We start from the raw sequence: 15,169 nt of genomic DNA, 5'->3' as shown, positions 1-15,169 counted from the left end.
ATTTCATAAAATTAAATTACTACTCTACATTAATACAAATGATTGTGGCAAGGATTGTAACTAGAACTCGTAAGCACAATAATATGAATATACAGATAGTTCTTAAATTTGGCTAACTGTTTACTGCATGGAATTTACTCATTTTATAATAGACACTGTATTCTTAACAATCTAAGCACAATACTACTGTAGATGTTTTTAGCTATAGGCCCCTGAATCTCTGTAATGAATAACCTGCCATGCAATGCAGCATAAAAGTCAAGCCTAAAGGCACATTTACCAAATGCAATACCTTATCTTAGAGATATTTATTAGGGGGTTCAAATTGAGTCTTAATAATTAAAACAATCTTTGTGATTGGTTGTTACTAATTCTTCCCCATTGTCCTTCTCTTCCTGGTATCCTCTAACAGTGCCTAAAGTCACTGCCACTTTGATCAAGACAGCCTTCTTATGAAGAACATTTTGAGACAAGTAACCAGTTCCACTAGCTAAAACAAACTTAACAACATCTGAAATCTATTCTTAAAATATCTTGATAAAAGACCCGAATGTATATCATTTTTAGACATCTGAAATACAGTATAATCTCCTATGTGTATCCAATTATCTTAAAATAGCTTCCTGTCCATTTTTTAAATATAATTCAAGACAGCTTTGTTATATCCAGAATTGCATCTGGGTTTTTTTTAACATTGACAGGTTATGTACATGATTCATTACACATGAAGGAAGCCTAGGTGGATTTTGGGTAACGTAGGTGTGGCTAAAGGGGTGGAGTGAACTGGCTTGTTAAAAAAAATAAAAGAGAATATTTTGTTGAAAAGACAGGTCTAGAAAATTTTCCTCTGGATACAACATTTTGGCAGATGTGCAAGGCTGTATTGTCATTACCTTCTAGAAGCCCTTTCCTGACTGTTATGGTGTATAAAATCTACAATCTACAGAAGAAGAGAAACAGCGACGACGGAAGAGCGACGTCAGAGAAGAAAACAAAGACATGTATAACCAGTTTTCATCCGATCGTCAGTTAACAGCATTTTCATGAACATCGATTGCTAAATCAAATGCCGCCCTGGGACATTCATCCTTGTCATCTGTAACTTTTTCATAAGCTTTTTTCTAAAGACTATATAAATCCAGACTTTTCTATCAGTCTTATTTTCTATTATTCTTTGTTACAGTGGTATTATTATTATCCCTGTAATAATTACCATGATGCTTTTAATTTTCTATGCTTTGTCTTAATATCTGTAGAGTGATTGAAGTAATAAGTTAGATTTCTTTGAGCACCTGGTGCAGCCGGAGATTTGCCATTACCTCTGTGCTGCGAGGTTTATTAAGACTGTGAGTGAGAGCTCCACTCAATAGTAGGGAACAGTATGTAAAGTAAGGCATTCTTGGCTGATAAATGTCCTGTAGTCAAGAGTGCTGAGCCTTTTTATGTTTAAATGTATTCTTGTAGACCAAAAGTAATATTTAGGTCTGAGATATCATTAAAACATCGTATGTTGTTTGTGCCGATAATAAGCAAGTCTCTTGAAGTGCTGAGTGACAGGCTGTGTTATTCCTAAAGCACTTGTGTGGTTTAAAGAGCTAAAGGTTAATCAGCGTGTGTGTGTCATTCATGGGGCACTGTTGTGGTTAGGGTCTGTGTATATGCGTATAGCTATGTATGTGTGTGTTCATCTTAAAGTGCCACAGTAGACCAACCCGATAACAAACTTGATGAGTACACTTACCCTTGTGAAAACAGGTAAAGGGTAAGTAGAGGGAAATACTATGATAATACACTGACCATACCAGGAGAGCCATTTGTACCCTGGCAATGATGGATTGAGTTGTTCAAATTATATTTGGTGGCCCTTGATGATAAAGAAATGGCAGATGCTAATTTGGCAGTTCTACTATCACACTGCTTGGGATCAGAGGGCCAGCATTTCTTCTCCAAGCTTCAACTGGACAAACATACATACTGTATGCAGCAGTATAGTCAATGTTAGTGGGAAATTTTGGCATGGGTCAAGCATCCTCTTGCACCAGTATCATTTTCATCAAAGAGCCCAGTGGCAACGTGATTCTATCACTCAGTATGTTTCTACTCTACACAGTCTAGTCCAGCATTACCAATTCGGTTCTTTACAAAACATAATGATCTACAACAAAATCATGGAAGGCTGCTTCTTGAGTCTAATAACCTCACTTTAAAAAAAACTGCATCAGTCATTAGTAAAGCAAACAGGAAATGATGTGGCAGATGCACAGATGTTATAGGGGTTTACATCGATACCTTAAATCCAATCCCACTGCGCAAGGTCACAGTTGCAGCTATACTGCCACACTGCTCAAACTGTGGGTCAGATCAGCTCAATACAAAAGCATCCACATATTCTGCACAGTTAGTGATGCCACCAATATAACAAATCATTTTGCAGACTAGAGACTGTCATCTCCTGTTCCTGCACATGAATATGGACATGATCATTCTCCACAGGCTATGAACGTTGTGCAGTTGGACACACAATTCTTGACACACTGCATTTTTCAAGATGGACAGTGTAAAAATTCCACTCTTACTGTATACTGGAGCTAGGACTTTGTTTACTTACCTTTGAGAGATTGCTTTTTTCACCTGTCCTTAAAATCTGTAACTGTTCAAGTCACAGAATATGGCCACACTCCTATAAAAGGCCTCAGTACACGTCCCTTTACTGTGAGTTATAAAAGGTTTTACCACTTCAGCAGTATCTTCCCACATCACAACAGGGGAAGCCAGCATCATTGGACTAAACCTTTACCATACATTGTGTTTTACAGTCTCAGATTTTAAGGCCTCCAAATTTCTGTAAATGGCTAATTCATGGCTACAGAGACTTATAGACTTATTCAGAAACCTTGGCCACATTTCTGACTATATCTACAAGCCAACAGTTAACCCAGACATTGCTCAAGTTATGCAACTGTTGCACAAAATTCCACTGTAACTGCAGCTCCCTTCATCAAGCCAATTTATTCTTCATCACGTGTTATCAAACCATATTATTAAACAAAATAAGAATGGCAAAATTTGTCTCTCTGTGGATTTGAGAAAAGTTAATAAAGCCATCATTGTCAACAGAGAAGATGACAACACATTTCAGCAAACTGGACCTTATATAGGAGATTATTTAACTCTACATAAGGAAAATTAATTTAATATGACAAATTTCAGTAACACTTTAGTTGAAGGATGTCTTCATAGTGCCTTCATAACATAAGCATAAGCATGGAAAGACATTTAAGAAAAAATACTTGATTAGTAATAAACAGTTCACATCAGTATTTAGAAGGAACAAAATATTATTGCTCCTTGTTTTAATACAATGCAATGTCAACTACTTTATAAAACATCTGTATCATCTTGTGAATACTATTATTATAAAATTATCAAATATTGCTTCTTAAATAATAAATGTTATTCAATAACCTATTCATGTGTTATGAATCTCCATGCAGACACCATTCAACTAAACTGTTAGCCAAATTTATTACCCTATTTGACATTTAAAAAAATCTTGAATTAGTCGAGATTAAAGATATAGTGGGAAAACACGTCTCTTACTGTAATTCTACAAGTTACTTCAGTTGCTCACGTGTAGCAGTCACGTTAGGCAGTCCTGAAAATGTGCCTTCACGGTTCCTTCTTAGAAAAAAGGAAGTGTTTTAAATTGAGGATCTAGTGCTGATCTAGTGCTCTCCACTGTAGATTGTTTAGGCTCTATTTGTTTGGATGTTGACATTTACGGGTGATAAATGATTTTTTAAATGTGTTGTGTTACAAGAATACATAATTTTTTAGCTGCACAGCTTACATATGGCTTTGCTTTTATCCAGTTGTTCTTTACTGACGCACCATTTGAATCCATAGGAAGTCCATACAGTACATCTGCTTTAAGAGTCTAAGGTGCTGATTTCAGTGCAGGAGGACACACCGTTTTATGCTTTTCTACCTGCAGCCAGACCCTTCTCATTCTACGTGAGGCAGTAAAGTGCTTTTCCATAGAAAGCCTTAACAGGAACATTAGCAACATCTATTGGATTGGACTCCAAAAACAAAAATAATCAAAAATATTGTAATTGAGCAGGATAGAGATTCACAAGATCGATCATGAGATTTTAAGAATCGATAATCGAATCATTTAAATGAAAAACAATGATTAATAGGAAAATATATAATTTTACAAAAGGCATATTACACAGGGTTATGACATATCAATAACTAGGACCTGACTATGTTCATCTACGTACATCCATGCTATCTTACGCGAATGGCTTTTGGACTGAGCTCAGTTCCAAGCTGTTTTCAAAAAATAATGTCACTTTTGCTTGCAAACATCCATGATGTGTCAATATATATGGATGAAACTGTGCTACATTACCCTCCTCAGGAACAGTATAATATTCACTTGAAGCATGTACTACCCTCCAGAGTAGAAAAGGTGCAATTTTAGAGCCCCAGAAATTGACGTTTGTTGCCCAGAAACTTAATGGCATCTACAGGTTATGACAGGGTCAGGCATGTGAGGTATGCCTAGACTGGTGGTATCTAAATGAGTGGGAATAAATCATGCAAATTGCAAGAACAAGTCACATTCTTAATGGTCAGGCTTAATGCAAATTCTAAGGCAACTGGCCTCATGGTCCAGTTGACAGGTTAGTTCCCCTGGCATTCTAACTACCTGTAAGCTGAGCTACCGTCTTTATCAGCCAGCAATACACCTTTTGGGACTTTTCTCCTTACCCTCCAGCAGGTACCTCCACAGATTCCTCCTACCCCTTCACAAACCAAGCCTTGACCTCTGTGAGATATAGTTCCACCATGTTGGTGACTTTGTAATAGAGGGCTACAAGGAAAGTGGTATAAATGTTATATCCATAATTGTATCATCGTTTTCTTTAAATGATACAGGGTGTGCATGTAGATAAGTCTAATTTTTTATTTCCCAGTTGCACTAATGTTAGCTATCGTGAGTACTTTTTCTGGAGACCCAAAACTCAAGGCACTGGTGAATACTGTTGTTTCAATTCCCTACATGACCAACAGCAGCATTGCCACCAATAGCATGAAGGTGTCCATGTTAAATAACATTACTAATTAATGACCACAAATAGAATGATAATAATAATCTGAGAGGCAAAATAAAAAACTTCAGAAAATACTCATATGAATATCTGATAAATAAGAACAAGTATAACAACAGAAGTAATGCAGTCAAAATTACCAAAACAACTCAGGACAATAACTAACACATTTCCGACATTATTTATCTCTGGAAATGGTGTTCTAAATGGATGGTATACATTTGCATCACCAAAGATCAATACATATCATAGAAGTTTATTATTACTATGAGTTTTATCACATACTAAAACAAAGAAAATATAACCTCAGATGTCTGTACCATATTTTCAGTAAGGTGGTGTGGCATGCAGCTGGGGGTGGCACCCAGCCGGGATGCCCACGAAGACAGGAGGAGGGCTCATGCCTCCTCCAGACCACGAGGGGGAGACTGCCCTGGTTCCTTTGGGGGCCACGAGTACAGAGCTGGGAAGCTCAACCCTGTAGGGGCCCGTGGTCACCGCCAGGGGGCACCCCCATGCCTGGAGAACCCTGGACCCCAGTGCTTCTGCCACACCCGGAAGTGCTGAGGGGAAGACGAGTGGGGACACCCGGAGTGCTTCCGGGTACGCAGCCGGGACTTCCGCCACACTGGGGCGTGTCGGTGGGAGATTGCCAGAACACACCTGGAACACATCCGGGTGCTTATAAAAGGGGCCGCCTCCCTTCACAGAGAGGCTGGAGTCGGGTGGAAGACGGACGAGGTCGGTGAAGAGAGAGAAGGAGGCGGTCCGAAGAAGAGGCATAGTGTGGTTGGCCTGGACTTTGGTGAAGATTGGGGTTTGTGGTGCACTTAATATTGTACATAATAGTGTAAATAAACGTGTGGTGGTGAATAAAATATGTCTGCCTGTCTGTGTCCGGGGCTCATTTCACAGTGGTCTTAAGAATCTAAAGTTACAGGGCATAAATCAATAACCTATAGAATTTGTTAAGAGGTCCATGGCACAGTGCAGGTTTTAAATAAATAATCGCATCCCAAGGGTGTACAGACTTAGAACAGGTTGTGGGTGACTGCATGACGGCACCACTCCGGGGTTGATTGTGGCACTCTGTTGATCGTGCAAATGCAAATGAATCACTCAGGTGCCTCATTCATACCTTGGAGTGGACGAAGGATCACATCTGCACCTGATCTTGTCGTATAAAGGAGCCTGCATGACAGAAAGGAGAAAATGAGAAGCAGACATGGGACAGAAAAAGATTGGAGGTTAATGTAAAAGAAAGGAACAGACAGCGAGAAGCAGGATAGGGAGAGCCAATGCTAAAGAAAGATGGAGGCAGGTGGTCGGGTACGATTCTCAGAGACAGGAGCCTGGGGCTGAAGAAGGGGTGCTCCTATTCAGCGACGCCAGGGAGTAGGAGCAGCCCATTAAACGGTGTCTCTTTCAGATACCAAGGGACCAGGATCATGAGATGTGTGTAGCTTGGCGTGGTGCCTCATGGAGGCCAAAGGACTGGCAATGGGGATCCAAGCCAAGTATTTATGACTGACTGCACCTGTTGGCGTGTGGCTCCTCTAGCTGTAAGGTCCAGATAGGATAAGCAGAAGTGATGTTAGGTTTTAGAAAGAAAGAATTGGGGCTCATATTTTTAAAATAACTGCCTTGTTTTATTGGATTTATTTAATGAATTTTTAACCTCATATTTATGTATTTGGTACATGTTTTCATTATTTTGCTTAAAATCAAGTTTTGTATTGCAATTATACCCCCAAGGCATTGTCCACGTCTTTCAGGGTCAAAGCCCAAGCATCTAAAGTCAGTGAGGCAACATAGTGAGAAAATAAATGTGTTTGATAAAAATCATGCTGGACTGTTGGCAGCAGCTGTTGGCCAGAACCAGGTAGCTAGACACATTGAAGCTGCCAATCCTATCACCAAATGCAGCCTCAAGGTTACACGTCAACTCGACTCTGCTATGCTTTCATACTCCAAGTCCCTTAAGATTCTCAAGCAGCACACAAAGCAGACTTAGCTACAGATTATTTCAAACCAGTGAATCCTTCACAATCTCCAACGCCATCCACCAGCTATGAAAGACAGAGTGGTGGAGGTGATGTTGATACCTCACGAGTCTCGGCATCTTCTGACAGCAGTTTTTTTTAATAAGCTGTTAGCACAAAAAGACACAGAATTCTACGGAAGCCAGAAAAAATGTTTTGTATGTAACTAATTTTATTTTGTGTACTGCATTTTATGGATAATTTCATGGTTTCCATATTATGAAAAGTATATATTATCAGAAGTAATGTTTATACAGATCTATACAGAAAAGTGTGTTTTGAGCAATCTCTAGTGAAAGATTATAATTTTTGGTGGCCAGGGAACTAACTCCCTATTTTCCATAGGCTCAATATATTAACAGCTTAGCATCTTTGATTATCGCACCTCTTTCTAGCAACACTACTCCTGAGAAAGTGCAGTCTTGACTGTTTATCGGCTCATATAAGATATATATCTGCATGACTGTTAGAGAAAAAAACTGAAATTAAGTCTGCTGCCTCACAGTTTCAGAGTTCTTTGTGCAAATCACAACCTAGGCACTATCTGTGTAGAGTTTACATATTCTCGTATCTACTTGGATTTTCTCTTATTAATCTAATTTTCATCCACTGTCATGTTTGTTGGGATGGGTAAAGTGCTTAATTATTGACCATTTCCATTTTGCGGGCTGTTGTTGTGTTCAGATATGCATGCTTTGTGATGTTTGTCCTTCCTGAGCCACCTTATAGTGGGGCATCCCGATGTAGGTAATGTGTTTGCCAAAAACACATACAGCGAAGTTCATCCTGCCTGTTTAATCCTACGGTAGCATAGCCGGTAAGTTTATATTTGTAAAATGCTACCGTTCTGTACTGCTACTTATAGTTTAAAGCTGTTATCAAACTGCTTGTTATTTCCATGCTGAAAATTATATTTCTTTACTTGTAGTTTCACACCTGCTCTTTATTAATAAACTGGAGATTTGTACACCTCGTGTCAAGTCAGTCTCCTAAGTCGTCATATTGATAAAGGGAGGAGTTTAGCTGCCTGAATATCGATTACAACGTAATAGTGAGATCAGAACATCCACATCCAAAGAAATTTACATTACATTGATTTCCAAGCCTAAATCAAGTTTCCTTTAGTAAGTGTCAAAGTGTAAGTAAGTGTACCCTTTCCAGGTTTGGTTCCTTTTCTGGGACAAGCAAATCAAAAAAATGTTTAAATGAATGAATGAATGTATATTAGAAACTGGTACTAGTGCAACAATCATTATAATAACCTTGAAATGCATATATAATGATCCAGTGAAGCAGATGAGCTTTACTTTGTTGGTTATCTCCACTTATTAGTTCTTTGTGATTATTTACAAAAGAACTCTTTTACTACAAAGCATCTTCAAAATACATATGGGGAAAAAGAATACTATCATAAACATTTTTGTTTCCTAAAAATAAGATTAAGACATTTTTAGACCAACTAAATTCTGCAAAACTAAATTTATAGAGCAGTCAATTCTGTCTTAAAATTAAGGCACATTATTTTCTACCTTAGTAAAAAGAAAGTAAAATTAGGCTGCTATTTTTTGGTTGTGTTCATTTCAGTACTTCATTATGACTTTTTATAATCATTTGTACAGAAATGTGAGCTGAATGGAATTCCTGCAAATTACATTGGTACCACCTCGGTTTTCCCATTAAGTCCTGTTTTCTATAAACAGCTATTTCTGCATGTTGATCTGGCTGCAATACATTTCTTCTTATTGTATCCTAGTTAGACTATACCTTTCTAATTTAAATAGCTCCTAAAATACAATTTACAATTTAATTTAAAATAAGTCCTCAATAAGTAATATGTCTACAAATCTGATTGCACGTAAATGAGGTACATTTATCCTTCATGCAGAGTCTTCCTTGAAAAAATACCTTAGGATCATTAGGTTAAAATTTAAAAGCAAATCTCAAAATAGAAAACTGGAAAACACAGCTCTTCAAAAGATTCAACAGGTTCAAAAAATAAAAGTCCAGTCTGAGGCTCCTCAAGGTTGTAAACATACACAGAAAAATCCCTGTTCCCACAGATGTACGACCTAGTCTATTTTAATATTAACCAATTATTTAAAAATAACTAAACTGTTCATTTTTTAACATGTTTATTCAACTTCAGAATGACTAGACTGGCAGAACTTTGTGCAAAGCAGTAATAAACCTGGATGCAGCAATAGTTACAAGTCAAACACAACCACACTCACTCAGAACTGGCCAATTTTATATAATCAGCAAGTCTGAAATGCATATCTTCAGAATTGATAAGAGAAAACATTTGTGCATACCACAAAAATATTCAGATTTCACACAGTGACTGAAGAAGGAATCATACCCTGTCTCCTGGAGCTGTTAAATAGTTACGCTGCCTACTGCACAATAAAGCATTAAGAGTTGCACAATAAAGCAGAATTTTCCATGTTCACTCCTGGAAGGCTCAAGTGGCAACAGATTTTTATTCCAACCCAACTGCTTAATTAGAGGTTAATCTTTGCAGATAATTGAACTTTTTATCTAATTTTATGTCTGGTTAGTGTTTTCATCCTCCCACGTCACCTCATACTTCTTTTGCATTTTAAGGTGTTCCCTTCCCAGGATATCATCCAAATGCTTTGTGGCCTGATGCAGATTAGTATTTCTCAATCCTTCACTTCTCTCACTCTTCTATTTCTTTCCATTGTGGCAAGAAGCTAGGGGTGGTACCCAGCCAGGACGCCCAGAAGGACCGGAGGATGGATTACGCCTCCTCCAGACCACGAGGGGGTGACCACCCTGGTGGCTATGGGGACCATGGGAAAGGAGCTTGGAAGCTCCATCCTATAGGGGCCCGTGGTCACTGCCAGGGGGCGGCACGATGCCTGAGGAGCCCTGGCCCTCAACACTTCCGCCACACCCGGAAGTGCTGGGGGGAAGAAGCCCGGGGACACCCGGAATGCTTCCAGGTGCATAGCCAGCACTTCTGTCACACTGGGGAGTGCCGGCAGGCACTCATTGGGAGGCACCTGAAGCACATCCAGGTGGGTATAAAAGGGGCCACCTCCCTCCATTCGATGGCTGGAGTCGGGAGGAACAGAGACAGAGCTCGGGAGAAGAGGAGTGGAGGCAGACCTGAGGAAAGGCATTGTGGAAGAAAGCCTGGACTTTGGGGGAGTATTGGATTGTGTGCTGTCTTCACTTTGTACATAATATGAATAAACATGTGTTGGTGTTCAAACCTACGGTGTCCGCCTGTCTGTGTCCGGGCTGTTCCCCACACAATATATTTAATCAAAATGAAAACATCATGATATACACAGACATGTGTAAATGGGACCAAGCAAAATGGTGAAATGTTGACCCATTTGTCATTTGCAACTCATTAAAAACTAGCAAATGAGTAATGTTTTCAGACTAAAAGAAGACATTAAAGGTTTGGAATCTTAACAAACAAGTTAAATAAAATAGAGATTAAAAAGGAAGTCATAACAGTGTCAGCAGCAATAATAGCTTCTAATTAACAGATTGCACTTTAAAAAACACCCACTTCCTCTGTAGCCCTCCAGGACTGAGCTTGGGAATCCCTGCAACAAAGAATTAACACGTTAAAAATGAAGCTGTCTCAAAAGATCTTTCTGCCACAATTTTAGTTAGCAAAATGGGCTATGTCAGGTCCTAGATTCAAAGCCATTCTATAAAGTAGGTTTACATCATGCTGCCAATATAAAATATGGTGTATTCAAAAACAATTTAAAAGAAAACATTTAAGACTATATTAAGCAGCAGCAATACAACTATGCAGTAGATGAATATCAGCCAACTGAAACTGCCTGCACTTAGTATCTTAGTATAAATATATCTACAAGACAAAACATTTCCTTCTTTTATTGTTATGTTATTAATTGCCTCCTGTTTTGCTTATATAGGGTTTAATGTGTTGGGCAAAATATGCAGCAGAAACCAACCTACAGTATGGGAAGAAGATCAAGTAAGGAACTACCCAGATTTATACTACCAACAGTATCCTGTAGTTATCAAACTTTAAACAAATTAGAAAATATACACTTGGCATAATATTCAAGTACACTGAGGGACTTATTTAATCAATAAAATCAGGAGTATTTTACATTTTTTAGCTAATTCTTCAAAGAGTCCTTTATCACGTTTTTGGTTATTAATACTTTTGTAACAGCGAGTCATGTTTAAAAAGGCCATAAATAACAGAATGCAATTATATGCATTAGTAGACTACATTACATGCATTCTTTTTAACAATACTTTGTTATGTAGTTAAAAACATAACGTAAATAAGATTTCATGGACAGTAATGTAAAAATGGCATGATTGATGTCCTGTTGTTAGTTGTTGGTTGTGAGGGTCTGTGATTAACTGTAATTCAGCTATCTTAAATATAACATTTTTGAAAGACGTACCTTATGGAGAGCTAAATCTCTGCTGAAGTCTTGCAAAATTGTTGGCAGTTTCAGACCATGATGGAGAGCACATCTGAAGTTTAGCTGATAAATTATCATGTCAGGGTAATACTGAATTATTATAATGTACAGATAATGCAGGCATGAAGTTGTTTATGGCAATGCAAATACTGAGTACATATTTCTTCACTCCATACTTACAGAATGTCATTTATATTATTCTTTCCCTCTTATATTCATTTTTAGATTTTTTTGCTATTTTACTTTTATGGTAAATTACCTCAAGCAGCAGGAGAAGTGAGTTTGTGTACTTGCAACTTGCACATCTGTGTCTCCCTGGTGCTTCAATAACTTTTTTGTGGATCTGTTCTACAATCAGTAGCATGTGTCAAACAAGAAAAACAGAAAAATACACAAAACACAGGATGAATTGACCTCTGTCGAGGTAAACTTGAAACATTTTCAAAATGAGATTTTAAAATTTCTAAAATTTGAATTGTGCACTCTATTTGAGATATGGCAATGAAAATAAAGCTTTCCCAATAAATCTCCATGAAGAGTAAATGTGCCAAATTTCAACAAAATCTTTCCACTGAGACAGACAGACATGGCAAAAGCAGTAGGTGCTTTCCACATAATAAATGGTGTTGTAGCTATGACATACATCTAGTATGACATACATCTGGTATTCCTCCCACATCCCTGTGTTAAAGAGAGCTTGAGTGATTGTGGGTATGTGCATGAGTGTGCCAGGTAATGGACTGACATCTAATCCTTATGTTTGATCTTGCTGGTATATGCTCTTTCTTCTCGTGATTCAGTTTTTTCTCAACATTAATTCAAAGCACAAAAGCAAATACAACATAAGTTTTTCTATTAGAACAGCAAAGTATTACTTCCATTACATTGACCTACTTGCCTGGAAAGCAAGCTAAGAAATCCCCCCTTCAAGCCTAGCACTTAATTTTGAAGTTCTTTAATAAGCAAGACTTGAACTCTAGCTTGACATTTGTCTGGTTATTAGTGAGTAACATGTTAACAAAAACACACCAATATGCTAACTGCAAATTTAATTTTATTTGAACCTTGCAGTAGATACCATATGATTTAAGCTACATAGCACTAGCTAGACATGGAAAAGAAGTTATGAAGAAAGAAAGACGCCAGTGCATGTTCCAGGGTGTATTTAAGCAATACAAACATTAGAGTTGTGCACTGGACTGTTTTTTAACCTTTTTTTCACAGAAACAATGGCTGTACCCATCCAATGCACAATAAATTAAAACCTGTTAACAGAGAGTAAACAATTTTAAAATAAAGATTTTAAATGTAGGCCTGCATTTTTTCAACATATTTATTTAGTTTAAAATGCCAATTTCCACTTTTGTTTATTTTGGGTAGATCTCAAAACTACATTCCATGCAGTAAAACCATTCATGATGAACACACTTGCATCAAAGACTTATTTATCACAGTATTTCTTATATCTACATCTACATAGTGGAGAAGCTGGCAATTAAATGACAAAATAAATAGAAACATTATTCACACACAGGTATCTGTCAGCCATGTAAACAAAGTATTAGATAAGCTGCACAAAACCTTTAACTGCTATAAAATCATATGGACGAATGTCTACACAAAAACATTTAATTCAATTTGATACTTATTCAATGCTGAACGCTAGAAGAGAGCATGAAATTATTTCTCTTTGAAGCAAATTTGGCTTGGCCAGTGAAAAAACACCTCAAAATGTGTGACTGTTTTTTGATTATCCTTTACAGATCTAACTGTTCCATTAACTCATATACTTTGAATATCTGGTGATCAGAAACAACATCCTAAAAATGATGATATTGTGATTGGATTATACATAAATAGGATATTTTATAATGTAATTGTTTTGTTGTTATTGAAACCAATATCATTTTTACTTTAATTTTATTGCATATTTACATTACATTTACTTATTTAACTGATACCTTTATCCAAGGCATTTTCAAACATTTGTGATACAATTGGTTACATTTCTTTTGGTTTTCCAATTGAAGCACAGGCAGTTCAAGTAACTTGCTCATGGACACACTGTGTCAGTAGCAGGATTTGAACCCAAAACCCAACACCTTAACTACTATACTATACTGCCATATTATAGGCAATTTGTCATCCTGCATTTCTCAAGGCTGACTGCCAAGTATTGCCAGCATACATGAATAGTCCCATACCTCAGTTTTTACATTGAGTCTCATGGTGGCCCGGTCCCGATGCATTCCTCTACCACACATCTTCATTAGCTAGCATCTTCTTTCACCATATACCATATGAAATTAGGGTGACTTATCATTTTCAAACCTTCTGGAGTGGGACTGTCAGAAGCATTTATAAATCTAAATTGATATTATGATATGCAAGCTTCTCTTCACTTTTAAACAATGAAAATATTGTTTAGTTTACTGGAAAGAAATTAGTTTTTACTAAAATAACATAAATAGAGCTAAAAAGTGCCTGTCTATACTTCTAGAAGAAACATATTCCAAGCTTTTAAAAAACAGAGACACAACATTTTACTAGCTGTGAGCATTTGTCACAGTATCCCTTTGTCAGCATGCCGCTGTCCTACACACTACTGTCAGGACACCATGTCTAATAGTAGGTGGATCATCCACTGAATTTGAGCAGTACTGAGGAAAATTAAAAAATATATATTTTCTTGGCAGCCAATGCTCCATTATAGACAATTAGATACATATTTGAATACAATTGTTATAAGTGTTATACTAAGATTTTAAGCGTGATAGGTAGTAACAGAAAACTCCAACCAACAATATCTGTATTACTTAGCCCATAAACAGTAGTGATGATTAAATTTTTAGTCCTATATTTTCATGGAGAATCCACATAATGTTTCAAACAGAATGGGAGTCGATTATGACAAATGCTGTACAAAAACAAACAAAAAAAAAACTTCTATGAAAAAATTTCACCCTACTCGTGTCACAGAATCTACATGTTAGGTCATAGAATCGTATGTTGTCGTGCAAGGCACATGTATTTTTTTGCTAAAATATTGTTATAAATAATAAAGTAGTTCACAAACAGAAAGCCCCTTCACACTGGTTCACATTTTTGAATTTAAGACCTACCTCTTCTTTTAATTCATTGATTTAGAGTCCTGTCTTAAAATGAGTAATACGAGATTTTTTTTCAAGGACATATTTATATTGTTTGCTGTTGTTCAGCACTGGTCATCTTTGATGTCTGTTTTAAAAATTAAATATTTTTCTTGGCATTGTGATGCAGTAGCGTAGAGAAGGTGGGCCATAGGCTCAGCTAATCAGTGGATTGTATATGAAATTTTCCATTAATTTTTGTAATTGATTGTTTGTTATTTTATCTTTCTTTCAGTTTCAAAGTGGTATGTCAAATCCCATTGGTGTGCTGAATTTTCAAAAAATAAATAAACAAATGGGGCAGTGTTATGTTGTACATGTAACCTGATTAGTGGTAGTCATTGGACAGTTAACAGAATATAAAGTTGCTTACCTGAGTATTTTCGATGAACACCAAGAGATAG

General features: G+C 37.1%; 1 protein-coding gene across 15 annotated transcripts in view; it reads right to left on the bottom strand.

Moving 5' to 3' along the window:
- Positions 1-15,169, bottom strand: part of LOC114648100 (myelin transcription factor 1-like protein) — a 647,050-nt gene that overhangs the window by 381,606 nt on the left and 250,275 nt on the right. The window contains exon 1 of one of the 15 annotated variants that reach the window (XM_051925518.1): positions 11,876-11,894. The exons of the other annotated variants lie outside the window; for them this stretch is intronic. The gene's annotated coding sequence lies outside the window, so the exon portion shown is untranslated. Of the gene's footprint in view, positions 1-11,875; positions 11,895-15,169 lie in introns of those variants that run through there. 15 annotated transcript variants of the gene reach the window in all.

Source organism: Erpetoichthys calabaricus, chromosome 3, assembly GCF_900747795.2.
Source record: "Erpetoichthys calabaricus chromosome 3, fErpCal1.3, whole genome shotgun sequence".
Lineage (NCBI taxonomy): Eukaryota > Metazoa > Chordata > Cladistia > Polypteriformes > Polypteridae > Erpetoichthys > Erpetoichthys calabaricus.
The sequence above is the reverse complement of the archived record's forward strand: the minus strand, read 5'-3'. Positions and strand labels throughout refer to the sequence as shown.